General features: G+C 39.2%; 1 protein-coding gene and 1 non-coding gene across 2 annotated transcripts in view; both read right to left on the reverse strand.

Moving 5' to 3' along the window:
* Positions 1 to 16,306, reverse strand: part of KIZ (kizuna centrosomal protein) — a 132,568-nt gene that overhangs the window by 19,759 nt on the left and 96,503 nt on the right.
* Positions 8,663 to 8,795, reverse strand: LOC126012636 (small nucleolar RNA SNORA51). The gene has a single exon (XR_007497085.1). It is a non-coding gene; the product is annotated as a small nucleolar RNA SNORA51 (small nucleolar RNA).

Raw genomic sequence — 16,306 nt, forward strand, 5'->3', positions numbered from 1 at the left:
CAACTACAATCATATTTGTAATCAAGGTGTTTAAATAAAGATATTAATTAAAAAAAGAAAAAAGTACCATATCAAACTATTAAGAGAATTAATATATGAACCAACTTCTGACTATATTTCTTTAAAATTTTTTTACTGATTGAGATTCTGTGGATGATCATATTGGTAATAATGGCTTTGAAGGGGGCCAGAGTGGTAACACGCAGTAATATGTTTACCTTGCAAGTGGCTGACACAGGATAGATGCGGGTTTGATCCCCGGCATCCCATATGGTCCCCCGAACCAGGGGCAATTTCTGAGTTCAGAACCAGGCATAACCCAAGTGCCACTGGGTGTGGCCCCCCAAAACCACACACACACACACACACACACACACACACACACACACACACACACACACACACACACACACACAAACACACAAGGCTTCTAAGCATATAATTTCACAGAATTCGGGATATATTCTAAAACCCAGGCATACCTGTTTTTATAATAGCCAAAAAGATAAAGCAATTAAATTATTTATCAATGATTAAATAGATAAGGAAACATGTGGCATATGCACACAAGGAAATATTAGTCTTGAAGCTAACAGTGTTGCTCAGTGATAAAACAAAGGCCTCACATGCATGAGATCCCTGGCATCATAAAACAGAAGAAAGAGAAATCTAGTCTTTAAAAAAAAAGAAGAAAATCTGGGCATACTTACAGTATTTGTTTGGGGCCTCACCCAGTGGCACTCAGAGGCTACTCTTGACTTTGCACTCTGAACTTGCTCTTGGCAGGCTTGGAGGACCATACGGGATGTGGGGAATCAAACCAGGGTCAGCCACGAGCAAGGCAAATACTCTACCACTATGCTATTGATGACCTCAGTATGTTTTTTCTTTTTATCTGTTTTTTGTTTTGGAACTTCTCCCAGCAGTGCTCAGGGCTTACTCTGGGGACCACATGGAGTACTAGGGATTGAACCTGGGTCAGCTGTATGTAAGGTCTGTACCCTACTGCTATACTACTACTCTGGTCCCTTATATTTACAGCATGGGAGAGCCTTGACACATTATATAAAATAAACTAATCACAAGAAGACAAATACTACAGGATCAAAAACAGTCAATATCATAAAAACATAATTAGAAAGGTGATGAGTAAGAGCTGGGAAGAAGAAAGAGGAACTAATATTTATTGTATAGCTGTTATAGTGTCATAGTACTACAAGTTGAAAAAGTTCTACAGATATTTTTCAATTTGCAGTACTATAAAAAAATACACTTAACACCATAAAAATTTATACTTAAAAATGACTGACAAGTGACAGTTTGATACCCAGCATCCCAGATGGTCCTTGAGCCTACCAGGAGTGATTTCTTTTTTCTTTTTCTTTTTGGTTTTTGGGTCACACTCGGCAGCACTCAGGGGTTACTTCTGGCTCTAGGCTCAGAAGTCACTCATGGCAGGCTCGGGGGAACATATGGGACGCCAGGATTCGAACCACTGTCCTTCTGCATGCAAGGCAAACGCCCTACCTCCATGCTATCTCTCCAGCCCCAGGAGTGATTTCTGAGCACAGAGACAGGAGAAATCCCAGAGTGCAAAAAACATCCCCCCCCCAAAAAAAGATTGATAATAAATTTAATGGTATTTGTTTTTTTACCGAAACTGAAAAAAAAAAAAAAAAGAAAAGTTAGAGCGACCAGGCATCCCAGTTTGTCAATACAATTCAGATTTCTATCTGTTGCTCCAGAATAATTGTTAATGGAATTCTCCTTTACTTATAAAAATTTTCCTAAATTAGATAATAAAGTATATGATAATGTATTTAAAAGACATATGAACCAATTGTGATTTAATGCAGTGGCACAGTTTAGCAATTCTATGCCACAAAACATGAGAATATGAAAGAAATGGATACATTTTTGAACTCATAATCTTCCACAGTTGAACCAGGATGATCTAGCATATCTAAACAGAGGCATCACTACAGAGAAATTAAAATGTAATCAAAAGTCTTCCCAAAAACAAAAGCCCAGGCCCAGATGAATTTACTAACAAATTCTTTCAAACCTTTCAAGAGGAACTACTATCAATCCCTTTCAGGTTCCTTCAGAAAATTGAAGAAACAGAAACACTCCCAAATAGTTTTTATGAAGCTAAGATCACTCTGATACAAAAACCAGACAGAGATGCTGCAAAAAAAAAAAAAAAAAAAAAAAAAAAAGAAAGAAAGAAAAAGAAAAAAAAAAACTACAGACCAATATCCTCGATGAACACAGATGCAAAGATCCTCAACAAAATCCTGGCAAATAAGATCCATTGCCTCATCAAGAAGGTCATACACCAAGATCAAGTTGGTTTTATTCCAGGAATGCAGTTTAGCATACATTCCAGGATGGTTTAGCATACATAAATCAATCAACACATCATATCAACAAATGAAAAAATAAAAATCATATGATCATATCAAGAGATGTGGAGAAAGCATTCAATAAGGTCTAACACTCATTCATGATAAAAAAAAACTCAACAAAATGGGAACAGAAGGAACTTTTTTCAATGTAATCAAGGCCATATGCCACAAGCCAATGGCAAATATTATTCTCATTGTTGATAAACTAAAAGTCTTTCCTCAAAAATCTGGTAAAAGATAAGGCTGCCCCTTCTCACCACTTCTATTCAACATAGTACTGGAAGTACTGCCATAGCAATTAGACAAGAAAAAGGTATTAAGGGCATCCAGATAGAAAAGAAAGACGTCAAGCTCTCACTGTTTGCAGATGACTCAATACTATATTTAGAAAACCTTAAAGACTCTACCAAAAAGCTTCTAGAAACATTAGCTTCATAAAGCAATGTCAGGCTACAAAATTAACAATGGCCTTCTTATAGACAAGTAATAATAGAGAAGAAATGAACCTTATAAAACAATCCCATTCACATTAGTGCCACAGAAACTCAAATACCTTGGAGTCAACTAAAGATGTGAAGGACCTATACAAAGAAAACTACAAAACTCTGCTTCAAGAAATAAAAGAGGACAAAAGGAAATAGAAGCACATACCCTGTTCATGGACTGTGAAGAGTAACATCAAAAAAATGGCAATACTCCTCAACAAATTGTGCAGATTTAATGCAATTCTCCTACGGATACCCAAGACATTCTTTTTTTTTTTTTTGGTTTTTGGGCCACACCCATTTGACGCTCAGGGGTTACTTCTGGCTATGTGCTCATAAATCACCCTGGCTTGGGGGGACCATATAGTGGGACGCTGGAAGATCGAACCGCAGTCCATCCTACGCTAGAGCTTGCAAGGCAGACACCTTACCTCTAGCGCGACCTTCCCGGCCCCCCAAGACATTCTTCAAAGAAGTGGATCAAACACTCCTGAAATTCATTTGGAACAATAAACACCCAAAAATAGCTAAAATAACCCAAGGAAAGAGAAGATGGGAGGCATCACTTTCCTCAACTTTAAATTGTACAACAAGTAATAGTCATTAAAACAGCATGGTATTGGAATAAAGACAGACCCTCAGATCAGTGGAACAGACTTGAGTATTCAGAGAATGTTCCCCAGATATACAACCAATTAATCTTTGATAAAGTGGCAATAAATGCAAAATGGAGCAAGAAAGCCTCTTCAACAAGTGGTGTTAGGACTACTGGTCAGCCACATGCAAAAAAAGTGAATTTGGACCTCCATCTAACACCATGCACAAAGGTCAAATTTAAATGGATTAAGCACCTTAATATCAGATCCAAACCCTAAGGTATATAGAGGAACACATAGGTAAAACACTTCATGACATTGAGACCAAGGAGGAAACAGCACTCTCCAAATAAGTGGAAGCAGAGATAAACAAATGGGACTATATTAAACTGAGAAGCTTCCTGCATCTCAAAGGAAATAGTGACTAGAATACAAAGATCACCCACAGAATGGGAGAAACTATTCACCAATATCCATCAGATAAGGGGATAATACCCAAGATATACAAGTTACTGATAGAACTTAACAAGAAAAAAAAATCTAACCCCATCAAAAAATGGGGAGAAGAAATAGAGACAATTCCTCAAAGAACTACCAGATGAAAAAATGCTCCATAGCACTAATCATAAGGGAGATGCAAATCAAAACAAAAATGAGGTATCATCTCATGCCACAGAGAATGGCACACATCACAAAGAACAAGAACAATCAGTGGGGATGTGGGGAGAAAGGAATTCTCATTCACTGCTGGTGGAAATACCATGTAGTCTAGCTTTTTTGGAAAACAGTATGGAGATTCCTCAAAAAGAAATTGCGCTTCCATTTGATCCAGCTATACTACTCCTAGGGATATATCCTAGGAACACAAAAACACAATAAAAATGCCTTCTGTATGCCTATATTCATCGTAGCACTATTTACAATAATCAGAATCTAGATGTCCAACACCAGATGAGTGGCTAAAGAAACTGGTACATATACATAATGGAATAGTATGCAACTGTTAGGAAAATGAAGTAATGAAATTGTTCTATCCATGGATAGATATTTAAACTATTGTGCTGAGTAAAATAAGTTACATGGAGATAGACATGGAATAGATTCACTCGTCTATGGGTTTTAAGAAAAATAAAAGACATTATTGTAATAATACCCAGAGACAATGATGAGGGCTGGAAGAAAGAAAATAAAGAAAGAAAGAAAATAAAGAAAAATAAAAGACATTATTGTAATAATACCCAGAGATAAGAGATGAGGGCTGAATGGACTGGTCCATGATATGAAGTTTGCCATAGAGAGTGGTGAGTTTAGCTAGAAAAATAACTACTCTAACAACTATCATGGCAATGGTAGTGAGTGAGAGAAGTAGAATGCCTGTCTTGAATACAGGCAGGGGGTAGGGGAGGAGGGAGATGGGGTGCATTGGTGATGGGAATGGTGAACTGATGAAAGAGGGTGTTCTTTCTTTTATAACTGAAACCCAACTATAAATGTTTGTAATCATGGTGCTTAAATAAAAATATTAATTTTTTAAATAAATTCAATCATTGAAAAAAACAAGAAAAGTTATACCAATTATTTTCTGGGGAGGATTTTTGTAAAAGAAAGAAACAAAGAAAACCAAGCAAATAGTTGTGATATAATTTCAGATTGGGGGAATCAAGAGTGTTCTTGGAGTATTCTTGGCTTTAGTCTAGCAAGGAAGGACAATGCAGTGAGTTCAGGACTAAGACAAAAGTCATGGAAACCCACATGAGGACATAGCTGTGTTGAGGACTAAGGAATTGGCAGAATTAAGCTGAAGACTCTTCAGCTAGTATAAAGCTGCAAACTATCCAGCGTGGCTTTCCCTCCAGTGGTTTAAGAGCAAAGACAAGGTTAGAAGGTAAAATGAGTAAGTGTGTTCACTTGAAGAACTACCACTCACTGAGGTAGGGCCAAGACACCAGCATCAGCAAAAGGAGATAATACAGACCATCTAACAACTGGCAGTCTGAGGATCTATCTGGCCCTCAAAGTTTAGAATGTCTCCCATGGCACAAATTACACCTTTATTCATCTTCATTTTACAAAATAACAGCCAAAAAACAACATAGGAATCACAGAGAGATTGAAAATGAAAAATAAAACTAAAATTGGCTTTTTAAAAATGAGGAGATAATTTAAAAGGGCCAAAGCACATGCTTTGCCAGCTGAAATTTCCATGTTCATTTCTCAAGCTTGGCACTATATGGTTCTGAGCACCAAGTCAGAATAGTCACTAAGCATCATAGTGAGTGGTCCCCAAACAATAAAAGAACACTCTAAAAGTGAGGAGAGGTGACAGCTATCCAGCTTCTGCAGTGTGATCGTACATGCAGGTTCTTTCTGAGGTCGAGCAAGTCCTGTACATTAGGAAATAGTAAATTGGGTGGCAACAGGGGGGCCCTGTGACAGACTGGAGTCGGCTACATGTCCTGACCAGAAGTGACAGCTGCTTTCTTGCCGCCAGGTGTGGCTATGTAAGAAACTGAGCCCAATCTTTCCAGACTTCTTCCTCAAATACAAAAAACAAACAAACAAAACAACAAATACTGCACAGGCCCAACATAATGTACAATGGGATTAGAGGGTGGTGAATAACTGTTGATGTGGTCACTAAAAGTGGTCACAAGAACACTCAGTGAAAAATGGAAGTCAGAGAACACAGGCCAGTTTTAGTGAAAGCTTCTCTTTGTGGAAAGTGAGGCCCTGGATATTACCAAGGGAAGCTGCCACAACTGAATGGTTGAGGCAGATGGGCCAGGTCTCAGACTCTTTCCAGATGAGAGTCAATTTTTTGCTAGAGGTGCTCCAACAATTTTGACATTCTCTTCAAATAGCTTAGAAGATCTGGTTACAATGCTAAATTGGTGACGCCCAAAGACAAAGCCACAGACATGAAATCTGTGGCAACTCAGACCCAAGATTTTCTGGAGCAAGTCTAACCAAGAATCAAGGGGGACCAAGCTGTTTTCCAGTGATTCCTAAATTCATGGTTATTAAATGAGCGAATGAACAAAGGAGCTAAAATAACAACTCTTGCTATTGAAGTGAGTGAGTTTGCTATCAATAATGACCTCAACAGAAGGTAGGGTCAGGGAAAAGATTTCTCAATAGAACATAGAAATCCATGGTAAAGATTTAGTCTTAATGGCAAATTTAAGAAGTGGTCTCTGAAGTCTTTACTTGCTATCCCTGTGATGCTTAACCGAGAAAAACAGCCTCAAAATTAGTAATGCCCAACTCTTAAGTGAAAAAACTCAGGAAAAAGTAACATTTTTATCAAAGGAACAGTATTTTTTTCTATTAGAGTGTTTTGTACAGAAAGATATACATACACACAGATGCTTGAGCTTCGAATTTCTGTGTTATTCTCTTAAATCTGGGTCAAGATTGAATTTTCTAAGTAGAAAAGATTATAGTTTGAACATAAAATAAAGGCAAGAGGTCAAGGGGTTAAAATCTATCCTCATTAATTCCAGACTGATGACACAATGAGATGGATTTATTTCCTCCTACTTTTTACATGAACTGGCCAAACCCAATCATCTACTTCTGGCCAAGTGGTGAAGAAAGGTCACTGGGATAATTTTTTTTTTCTCTTTTGGATATATATTTTGTGTCTGGGAAATAGAAATAGTTAGGGGAAAAAAAGTAAAACATGCTGAATAAAGGGAGGTAAGAGAGGATGCAGAGGAGAGGAGAAATAAAAAGCCTCAACTCCTTATCTTTTATTTTCTTTTATATGCAAATGTACACCTGCTAAAATACTTCTAAATCTACAAATAAAAAGAGAAAGAAAATATCTGATGAACAAGTGCTTTTAACAACCCATTACAAGAGCCAGATAAACGCTGGTTCACCAGCCTGTAAGGGGTTTCTCCAAAGCAGAGAATCTGCCTCTGGCTTTTGCAGAAATCCCTAATGAAAAAATACAAGAGTTGGGCCTAGAAAAGAAATAACAAAGGGAGATGCAAACAATACTATCACCACAGCTAGGACAAAATGACCTTGAACTAACAAAGAACTGGGCTGGTTTGAGTAAGAAAGGATAATTACACTCCCTGCATGGAATATAGAGAAATTTAAAAATTAAATTAAAAAATATTTTGCTGTCCACTGAGTTTCCCAGTGCTGTTATTTTTCTTGTATTTCTATACCTGACAGCCCCCTCCCATTTACATGCATCAGTGATGTAGCAAATCTAGTTGTTTTTAGAAATAAAATGAAATAATGACATGTATTAATTCTATAGTTTCACTTGAAATTCAGAAATAATTAGTCAAATAATCTGCTCAAGTGAAAAAAAGAAAAGTAGAATAATTTCATAATTCTAAAAATGTAGCAAAGCATCTATATTTAGGATTTTTTTTAAAGGTCAGTCTTATGTAAATATGATACAGAACCAAAATCACTTTTCATGTCCAAACTTTCTGTAATAAAACTATATACCAGCAGTGATCCTAGGCCTGTAAATCTACTCCCTAGATTTCCCTTTGTATTTTCATGGAGAGGACTGATACATAAAAAATGGACAATTTATAGCAAGTGCTTGGAAGTGTTTCAGAAAATAGGTATTTTGGGGACTGGAGAGATAGCATGGAGGTAAGGCGTTTGCCTTAGATGCTGAAGGATGATGGTTCGAATCCTGGCATTTCATATGGTCCCCCGTGCTGCCAGGAGCGATTTCTTAGTGTAGAGCCAGGAGTAGCCCCTAAGCGTTGCCGGGTATGACCCAAAAACCAAAAAAAGAAAATAGGTATTTTGGAGATGAAGCAATAGCACTGTGGGTAGGGTTTTTGCCTTGCATATGGATAACCCTGGTTCCATCCTGGCATCCCATATGGTCCCCTGAGCCTACCAGGAGTAATTTCTGAGTGCAAACCCAGGAGTAACCCCAGAACATAGCCAGGTGTGGCCCAAAAACCAAAAAAAAAGAAAAAGAAAAGTATTTGCATCACATATTTTTGGGGGGGACACATCCAGTGGTGCTCAGGGTTATTCCTGGCTCTGCAGTCAGAAATTACTCCTGGCAGGCTTGGGGAAACCATATGGGATGCCAGATATTGACACTGGGTTGGCTGCACATAAGGCAAGCCCTACCTGCTGTGTTATTGCTCTGGCCCCCTTTACATCACATTCTTTTTTTTCTTTATGCTGCCCCATTCACAATACAGACCAGGCAAAGAGCCTGGGCTGAGGTGTATATGGGGTGCATTTACTATACCTCCTCTTTCTATATAGTCAGTGTAAAGAACATCACATTCTTAATTTCTATGGAACTTTCGCAATATAGTGACTTAGCAGACTTCTTTTTTGATGTTGTTTGTTTGTTTGTCTTTTTCTGAGTCACACTCAATGGTGCGCAGGAGTTACTTCTGGCTCTGCACTCCAAATCACTCCAGTGTTCAGGTATAAATGCAACACAAGTGCTCAGGCCCAAAATAGAACTGAGACAATTCTGCTTGCATTGCATCAGACATAAATTTTAACCATAGAGCCTGCCATGGAATACTATTTAGTCATGGATGGTGAATTTTCAGTTCTCATTAAAAGTCTTGGGAGCAGTAGATAGTAGGTGTGCAAGTGCTTACCTTGCACACAACCAGCTTGGTTTTGATCCCCAGTGCCCCATATGATTTCCTGAGCTCTGCCAGTAATAAGCCTTGCATATAACTGATATATACTATGTGCCCTAAAAAAGTGAAATGGGGCCGGAGAGATAGCACAGTGGCATTTGTCTTGCAAGCAGCAGATCCAGGACCTAAGGTGGTTGGTTCGAATCCCGGGGTCCCATATAGTCCCCCATGCCTGCCAGGAGCTATTTCTGAGCAGATAGCCAGGAGTAAGCCCTGAGTACCACTGGGTGTGGCCCAAAAAAACAAAACAAAACAAAACAAAAAGGTGAAATCCTTAAGTTCAGAGATTAATGTGCAATTTGCTGAAACCTGGTTGGAATTGGAAGATACTCTGTTGAGTGAAGTAAGCAAGAAGAAAGACAAACACCGATGATCACATTTCTCTGTGGCATATAAAATAATTGTATTAGAAAATGTAATGTAGTACAGGGGTGGTGCCTAGGTCATCCCTGACCCCAGAGCCTAGAGAGGAAAATGAAAAAAAGAAATCAAGGCAGGAAAAAAGAAGCGGAGAAAGGGAAGTAAGGGAGGAGTGGGATCTGGGCTTTGGTTATACTGGGGATGTGGGAGAATGAAAACACATATCTAAGCTGAAACCACTGAACCTACCAAAGTGGTAGGCTGGGGTAGGAGAGAGTAGCTGAGGACGGGGATGATGAAGTATGGGAGCACTGGTGATGGAAGTGACACTGGTAGTGGGATTTGTGTTGAAATGTTATATGCCTAAAACTCAATTATCAATAAACCACAATTCTTTAATTAAATTTAATTTTTTTCAAATGTCAATTTCTTTTTTTAATTAATATCTTTAAACACCTTGATTATAAACATGATTGTGGTTGGGTTTCAGTCATGTAAAGAACACCCCCCTTCACCAGTGCAACATTCCCATCACCAATGTCCTAAATCTCCCTCCTCTCCACCCCACCCCTGCCTGTACTCTAGACAGGCTTTTGTTTTAAAGTTCATAGACTGAGTAATCTTGACCAAGAGCTATATTTTATAGTATAGTTTTTGAGAACAGTTGCAATAATTTACATTGAATGATTATTTTATAATAAAATTAGTAATATTTCTATTTTATCATTATTTTATAATTGTCAACACTGGAAGCATAAATATCAGTAATGTAACATGTTGCTATATTACATATATTTTATATATGTCATATATAAAATGAATTTAACATATTTAACATATGCATGTTAATTTGTATTTGCTGTATGTAATATATAATATTTACGTGTTATATATGATTTTAATATATATTTTATATGTTATTGATAACATATAAGTACTGATGTTATCTGATACTGATAACTTACATAATTACTGATATAGTATTATTATAATACTTATATTATCTATGCTATACCTGGATAATAAATTATATGATTCATAATAGTCTCTAGTAGGCCAGGAATAATCACTAAAGGAGAGAACTGAATGCTGGAAATAAAAAAATATGAAGAAATTTTCTTGCTTCTTCTAATGAGTTGCATAATATCGACCTCAACATATCCTGTGCACCTACAACTTCAGAATGTAACCTTATTTGGGAATTGCTTCTTTGAAGTATAATTAGTTAAGAGCCTCAAGGTGAAACCGTCCTGGATTTACTGGAGGTTCTCAGCCAAGGTCTGCTGACAGGAAGCAGGGAAGGTGGCAACTGGGGAGATAATAGGGACAACTGGATTTCTGCAAGCTGGGAGGCACCAAAGTAGATAGGGACAAAGGATTCTTCTCCAGAACCTCCCAAGAAGCCAACACTCTGCTTTTAGATTTTTCAGCATCCAGAACTTTTGAGCCAAATCATTTCTATTGCCTTGAGTTTGTAGAACTTTGTATTCTCTCTCCACTCAAGTCTCTTGTGCAAATAAAGGTTTAGCAGTATGACCTTCAAGGGCTCATTTAGTTCATTTAGCTTGGAGGGCCCTAGTTTTCAAACCTCAGGAGTTGCTTGATACATATAGAACCTAACTGGTAAGGGTGGGGCTGTGGGGCCAAAGTGAAAGCGCAGTGAGTAGGGTGTTTGCCTTGTATGTGACTGACCTAGGGTTTATAAACAGCATCCCATATGGTCCTCTAAACCTTGAAGTGACATCTGATCACAGAGCCAGGAGTACACCTTGAACAACCAAGTAAACCTTGGTTGTGGCCCAAGTCTTGCCACTAAAAAATGGTGGATCTGAGTCAGGATATGCTTTAGAATGCCACCAAGATCTAACATGTCACCACTGAGAAGAATTTCAATTTCTCCAGGCACTCAGATGATCAAGTCCTTGAAAGCCAGGAGCACTAACCCAAGAACATCTAGCGCCTTTCCTATCAGAAAGTTTCTCTGTTCTTTGATGACTATGTTAGATATTTACAACAGCCCTGCAATGTCATGAATCAGGAAGCAGCAGATGAAACCCCGGATGAAACCCCAGTAAGTGTCACAAAGAGGATCCCCATACCTAACAGGGGACAGTCTAGGAGCACAGAGTGATTCCCTGGTTTTATGAGTTGGGAATTCCCCTCCTAGGAAACATAGACAGCAAGTAGCATTTTAAAAAATACTGATTTTTGTGTATGTTTAGGACAAAACTGGAGAAAAACATTTTTATACAATTTTAGTAGTGGAGGTGCATTATTATGGTACTTCAATCAATCCCAAATTGTCACTATAGTCTTTTCACCTAGGATAAATCAGGTCACCAAAGATAATCTAGCACTATGACTATTTCCATTTCCAATGTTATCTCCAATGTTAACAATAATGAACCTTTTCCAATTTGAGGGAAAATTCCAGCTGTAGTGTTCTGGAAGGCTCTTCTGGGAATCTCCAGAAATGCTCTTCAAATCTACAGTGATCCCCCACAAAACCCCTAAATGGACACACCTTAGTGTGGCCTTGACTATTTCAGCTAACCAAAGAGTATCAGTGAGAAATGGCCCAGTCAGGCAACCACTTTCAACACAGCTTGACCAAGAGAATTGGTGTCAAAAGAACGAGAGGCTGAATGGACATTCTTTGAGGCTTAATCCTCTTGAGATAAAAGCTGAGAGCCCTTTTCACATGGAGCTTAAGGAGATGAGTTTTGCCAGGATGGGCACGTGGGGTGGGAAAAGTGTTGGGGAAGTGAATGACTGAAAGACATAGTATTCTGGCCTGAATCAACATGCATTTATGGCAACTTCTTAATGCTCTCATTTTTATTCATTCGTTTGACAAAATGAATGTCCACTGTGTGCCAGAAACTGTTAGGTGATGGGCATTTTATGACATTATTATTATTAGTATTAGTTACTATAGACTGCAGCATCTGCTAAAATGAAAACTCACTTCACTCTCCAAAGGAAATTTAGGGTGAATACAAATAAAATTGTCAAGGCAGGAAATTTCATTGCGAGGGGGCAGATCAGAGGGAGATTTTTTTCTTTAATTGAGAGACGCACTGCTTTAATCCTGATCTACGTGCTTCAGGGGAAACAATGAGCTGTGGTGTTATGTCTACGTACACAGAGGACTGCCCCACTCCACAGAGGCAAACCTGTTGGTGCAAGTCACTTTGAAATCCTCAAACATTCTGCTTACTTCTCAGAGTATCACAGGACAAACAATGGAAAGGTGCTGCTTTTATCCACTGCTGCTCTCTGCACATCCTTGCAGAGCAGCTTTTGTTCAGAAATATACTAACATCTAATTGGTTCAGACACTCCAGTGCTATCCTGTCAGGGTTCAAGTGCCAGCACTGGCTCTTGCCCCTGGAGATACTTGGCTTTCTTTGGCAAAAATGAAGAATTGGCAGAAAAAAAATTTTTTTTTTTTTTTTGGTTTTTTGGGCCACACCCGGTGGTGCTCAGGTGTTACTCATGGCTGTCTGCTCAGAAATAGCCACTGTGCTATCTCTCCAGGCCCTGGCAGAAAAATTTTTAATTTTTTTTCTAAGCTGTGAATCCCTTTTCTGCAACCCTCATCAACAAGTCCCCTGAACACAGTACATAATTATGCTGTGAAATGTTCTGCCTTGTATATGCAAATATGGAAGGAAACTATTTGTGCCCTTCTTGGGAAATTTCCCCAGCCCCCCTTGTGTTTCTGAAAATGGCAGAATAAAAAAAACTCTGTTTTGGGCCCGGAGAGAAAGAACAGTGGCTTTTGCCTTGCAAGCAGACGATCCAGGACCAAAGGTGGTTGGGTTGGTTCGAATCCCGGTGTCCCATATGGTCCCCCGTGCCTGCCAGGAACTATTTCTGAGCAGACAGTCAGGAGTAACCCCTGAGCAATGCCGGGTGTGACCCAAAAACAAAACAAAAGAAAACAAAAAAAAGTCTGTTTTGGCGGAAAACCAAAAAAAAAAAAAAAAAAAAAAAAAAAAAGGCAAAAAAGGGGCTGGCGAGGTGGCGCTAGAGGTAAGGTGTCTAGCCAAGGAAGGACTGCGGTTCAATTCCCCGGCATCCCATATGGTCCCCCCCAAGCCAGGGGCAATTTCTGAGCACTTAGCCAGGAGTAATCCCTGAGCATCAAACGGGTGTGGCCCGAAAAACCAAAAAAAAAAAAAGCAAAAAAACTTTTGGGAACAATGATAGCACAGCAGGTAGGATGTTTGCCTTGAATACAGCCAACATGGGTTCAATCTCTGGCACCCCATATGGTCCCCTGAGCCTAATAGCATAATTTCTGAGTATAAAGCCTGGAGTAACTCATGAGCATAGCCAGTGTGGACCAAAACTAGACAAAAATAAAAGCTCTTTTCTATTCGATCTCCTGGGCATTTTTTACCCATGCATTATTTTACACATGGCTCCTTATTATATATATCCTTGCTGAAATGGCTGTAAAGCAATAAAAACCACACAAAAAAGATTATGTATGTATGTATGTATATATATATATATATATGTGTGTATATATATTTGGTTTTTGGGTCACACCGGCAGTGCTCAGGAGTTACTCCTGGCTCTAAGCTCAGAAATCGCTCCTGGCAGGCTTGGGGGACCATATGGGATGCTGGGGTTTGAACCACCGTCCTTCTGCATGCAAGACAAACACCCTACCTCCATGCTATCTCTCCAGCCCCACAAAATAAGTTTTGAAGAGCACCTCTAGACTAACGCCTCTAATCTGGTAGTGGCTGCAGAACTCTTTAGTTATATAACTTTTTAGTTATATCCAAGTGGCCCAAAGTCTTGTATAACATAATCATATCCATAAGGTAATGCCCCACAAAAAGGAACCATAGGAAAGATAGACAGTAATTTTATTTATTTATATTCATTTACTTTGAATCCCAGCATCCCATATGGTACTCTGAGCCTGCCAGGAGCAATTTCTGAGTAGAGCCAGGAGTAATGCCTGAGCGCTGCTGGGTGTGACCCAAAATCCAAAAAATAATTATGTGAAACTCTAGGTGCACACATTTAAAGGGCACACTCACTGGTTCTTTATAAAGACCCGTGCATTGGACAGGATGCAGTGGGACAGAAAGAGCATTCAGACTTTGTACACAAAATCTGTAATTTTTACAGTATTTCCTTGGTGGAACACTGTGTAAAGTTCATTGGGGGAAAAATGCTACAAAGTCCAATCAATACTTTGAGGTGCACACCAGGAGAATGCTATTTCCTGATGAGAAGGAGCCCCTGTGATGTTCTTCCACTTGAGCACTTTCCTAAAGCACAGAAGTGAAGGCCGGATACCTGGCCACTTGACATCTTTGGAGTATGCAGGTGGTGGGAAATAGGACTGGGCTCTAGAGGTACTCAGGGCAAACTCTGGGCTTTGTGTTCAGGAATTACTCCTAGTAGAACTCAGAAGATCATATGTGGTGCTAGGGATTGAATACTGCTTGGCTGCATGGAAGGTGAGCACCTTACCCACGGCACTTTCTTCAGTCCTCTAAGTACTTTGCTTTGTTTTGGGGGCCACACTCAGGGCTCACTCCTGGCTCTGCACTCAGGAGTGCTCCTTGCAGTGCTTGGGAGCCCATCTGGGATGCTGGGGGATTGAATCAAGGTCAGTCATGTGCAAGGTAAGTGCATAACATGTTGTATTATTACTCCATCACCATCTAAGTGTTTCCTTATGGACGTAATTGATGTTCTACTATACTATGAAGCTCCTTCGAGATTTCTTTTCTGATATAGTAAATATCTTGGATTCAGATAATTGGCTGAGTTATCACTTCTTGCAAAACGAATTCAGGTCTACTTTCAGGAAATGCTGTCTGAGAAATTAGAGTACAGGAATTGAGCTAGTCTTATTTCCATGTGGCTATGCAACTCAGGAAAGGCAGGGAACTGCCAAACTTACAGCAAAGAGGTCTCATACCCTTTCCAGACTCATATCCTGGGCATTCTGTCTAGCACTGCCTCTCAACTCTGCATCTTTTCCTTCTAAGTTTGCATGGAGGTCCTCTTAATTAGGTACCAGTGGTTTGAAAACACTGAGGGTTGTACTGGCTCCTGTACACCAGTAGGACTAAGATTCACATGAGTTGTATTCTAGTAAATCACTAAGTGTGTATCAAGTGTCCAATATACTTTAATGATCTCACTTCAGCCTTAACACTACCATGCTAGGTTGTGTGTTTGCTTTCCCAATATAAGAGCTTCACAGATGTGGAAAAACTGAGCAGGGAGTGCAAAGACATGATCCTGCTGGCTAATACCACAGCTTAGGTTCCATCATGACAGCTCTTCAATGCCCAGAGTGGCACTCTTCTAACATTTTTATGCCTGAGCACTGGCACCTGTCCTGGGTACAAACTCATCAGTTGAGTTATAACCACTGAAGTAGACAATTAGCTTTCAACTTTTTCAGACCAGTACCAGTCCACGGACCAACAGTTGAAGACCACTGCTGGTCTTGAGACCAAACTTTAGAACCATTTTTCTTTTTGGAATATTCTAGGAGTACAGCCCATATAAAGAGAAAAATCTCAATATAACTATTCTATTAGGGAAGTGAAATATTTTATTTATTTTGATTTTTGGCCATATCAATATATGGCCAAGTCTAGCAGTGCTCAGGAGTTAATCCTGGCTCTGCTGTCAGGGATCACTCCTGGCTCACTCAGGGAAGCAAGAGGATCAAACCTGGGTTGGCTATGTACAAGGCAAAAGCCCTTTTCACTGTACTATCTCTCTGCCCCAGAAGCAAACTATTTTAA

Source organism: Suncus etruscus, chromosome 6 (genome assembly GCF_024139225.1).
Source record: "Suncus etruscus isolate mSunEtr1 chromosome 6, mSunEtr1.pri.cur, whole genome shotgun sequence".
Taxonomy (NCBI): domain Eukaryota; kingdom Metazoa; phylum Chordata; class Mammalia; order Eulipotyphla; family Soricidae; genus Suncus; species Suncus etruscus.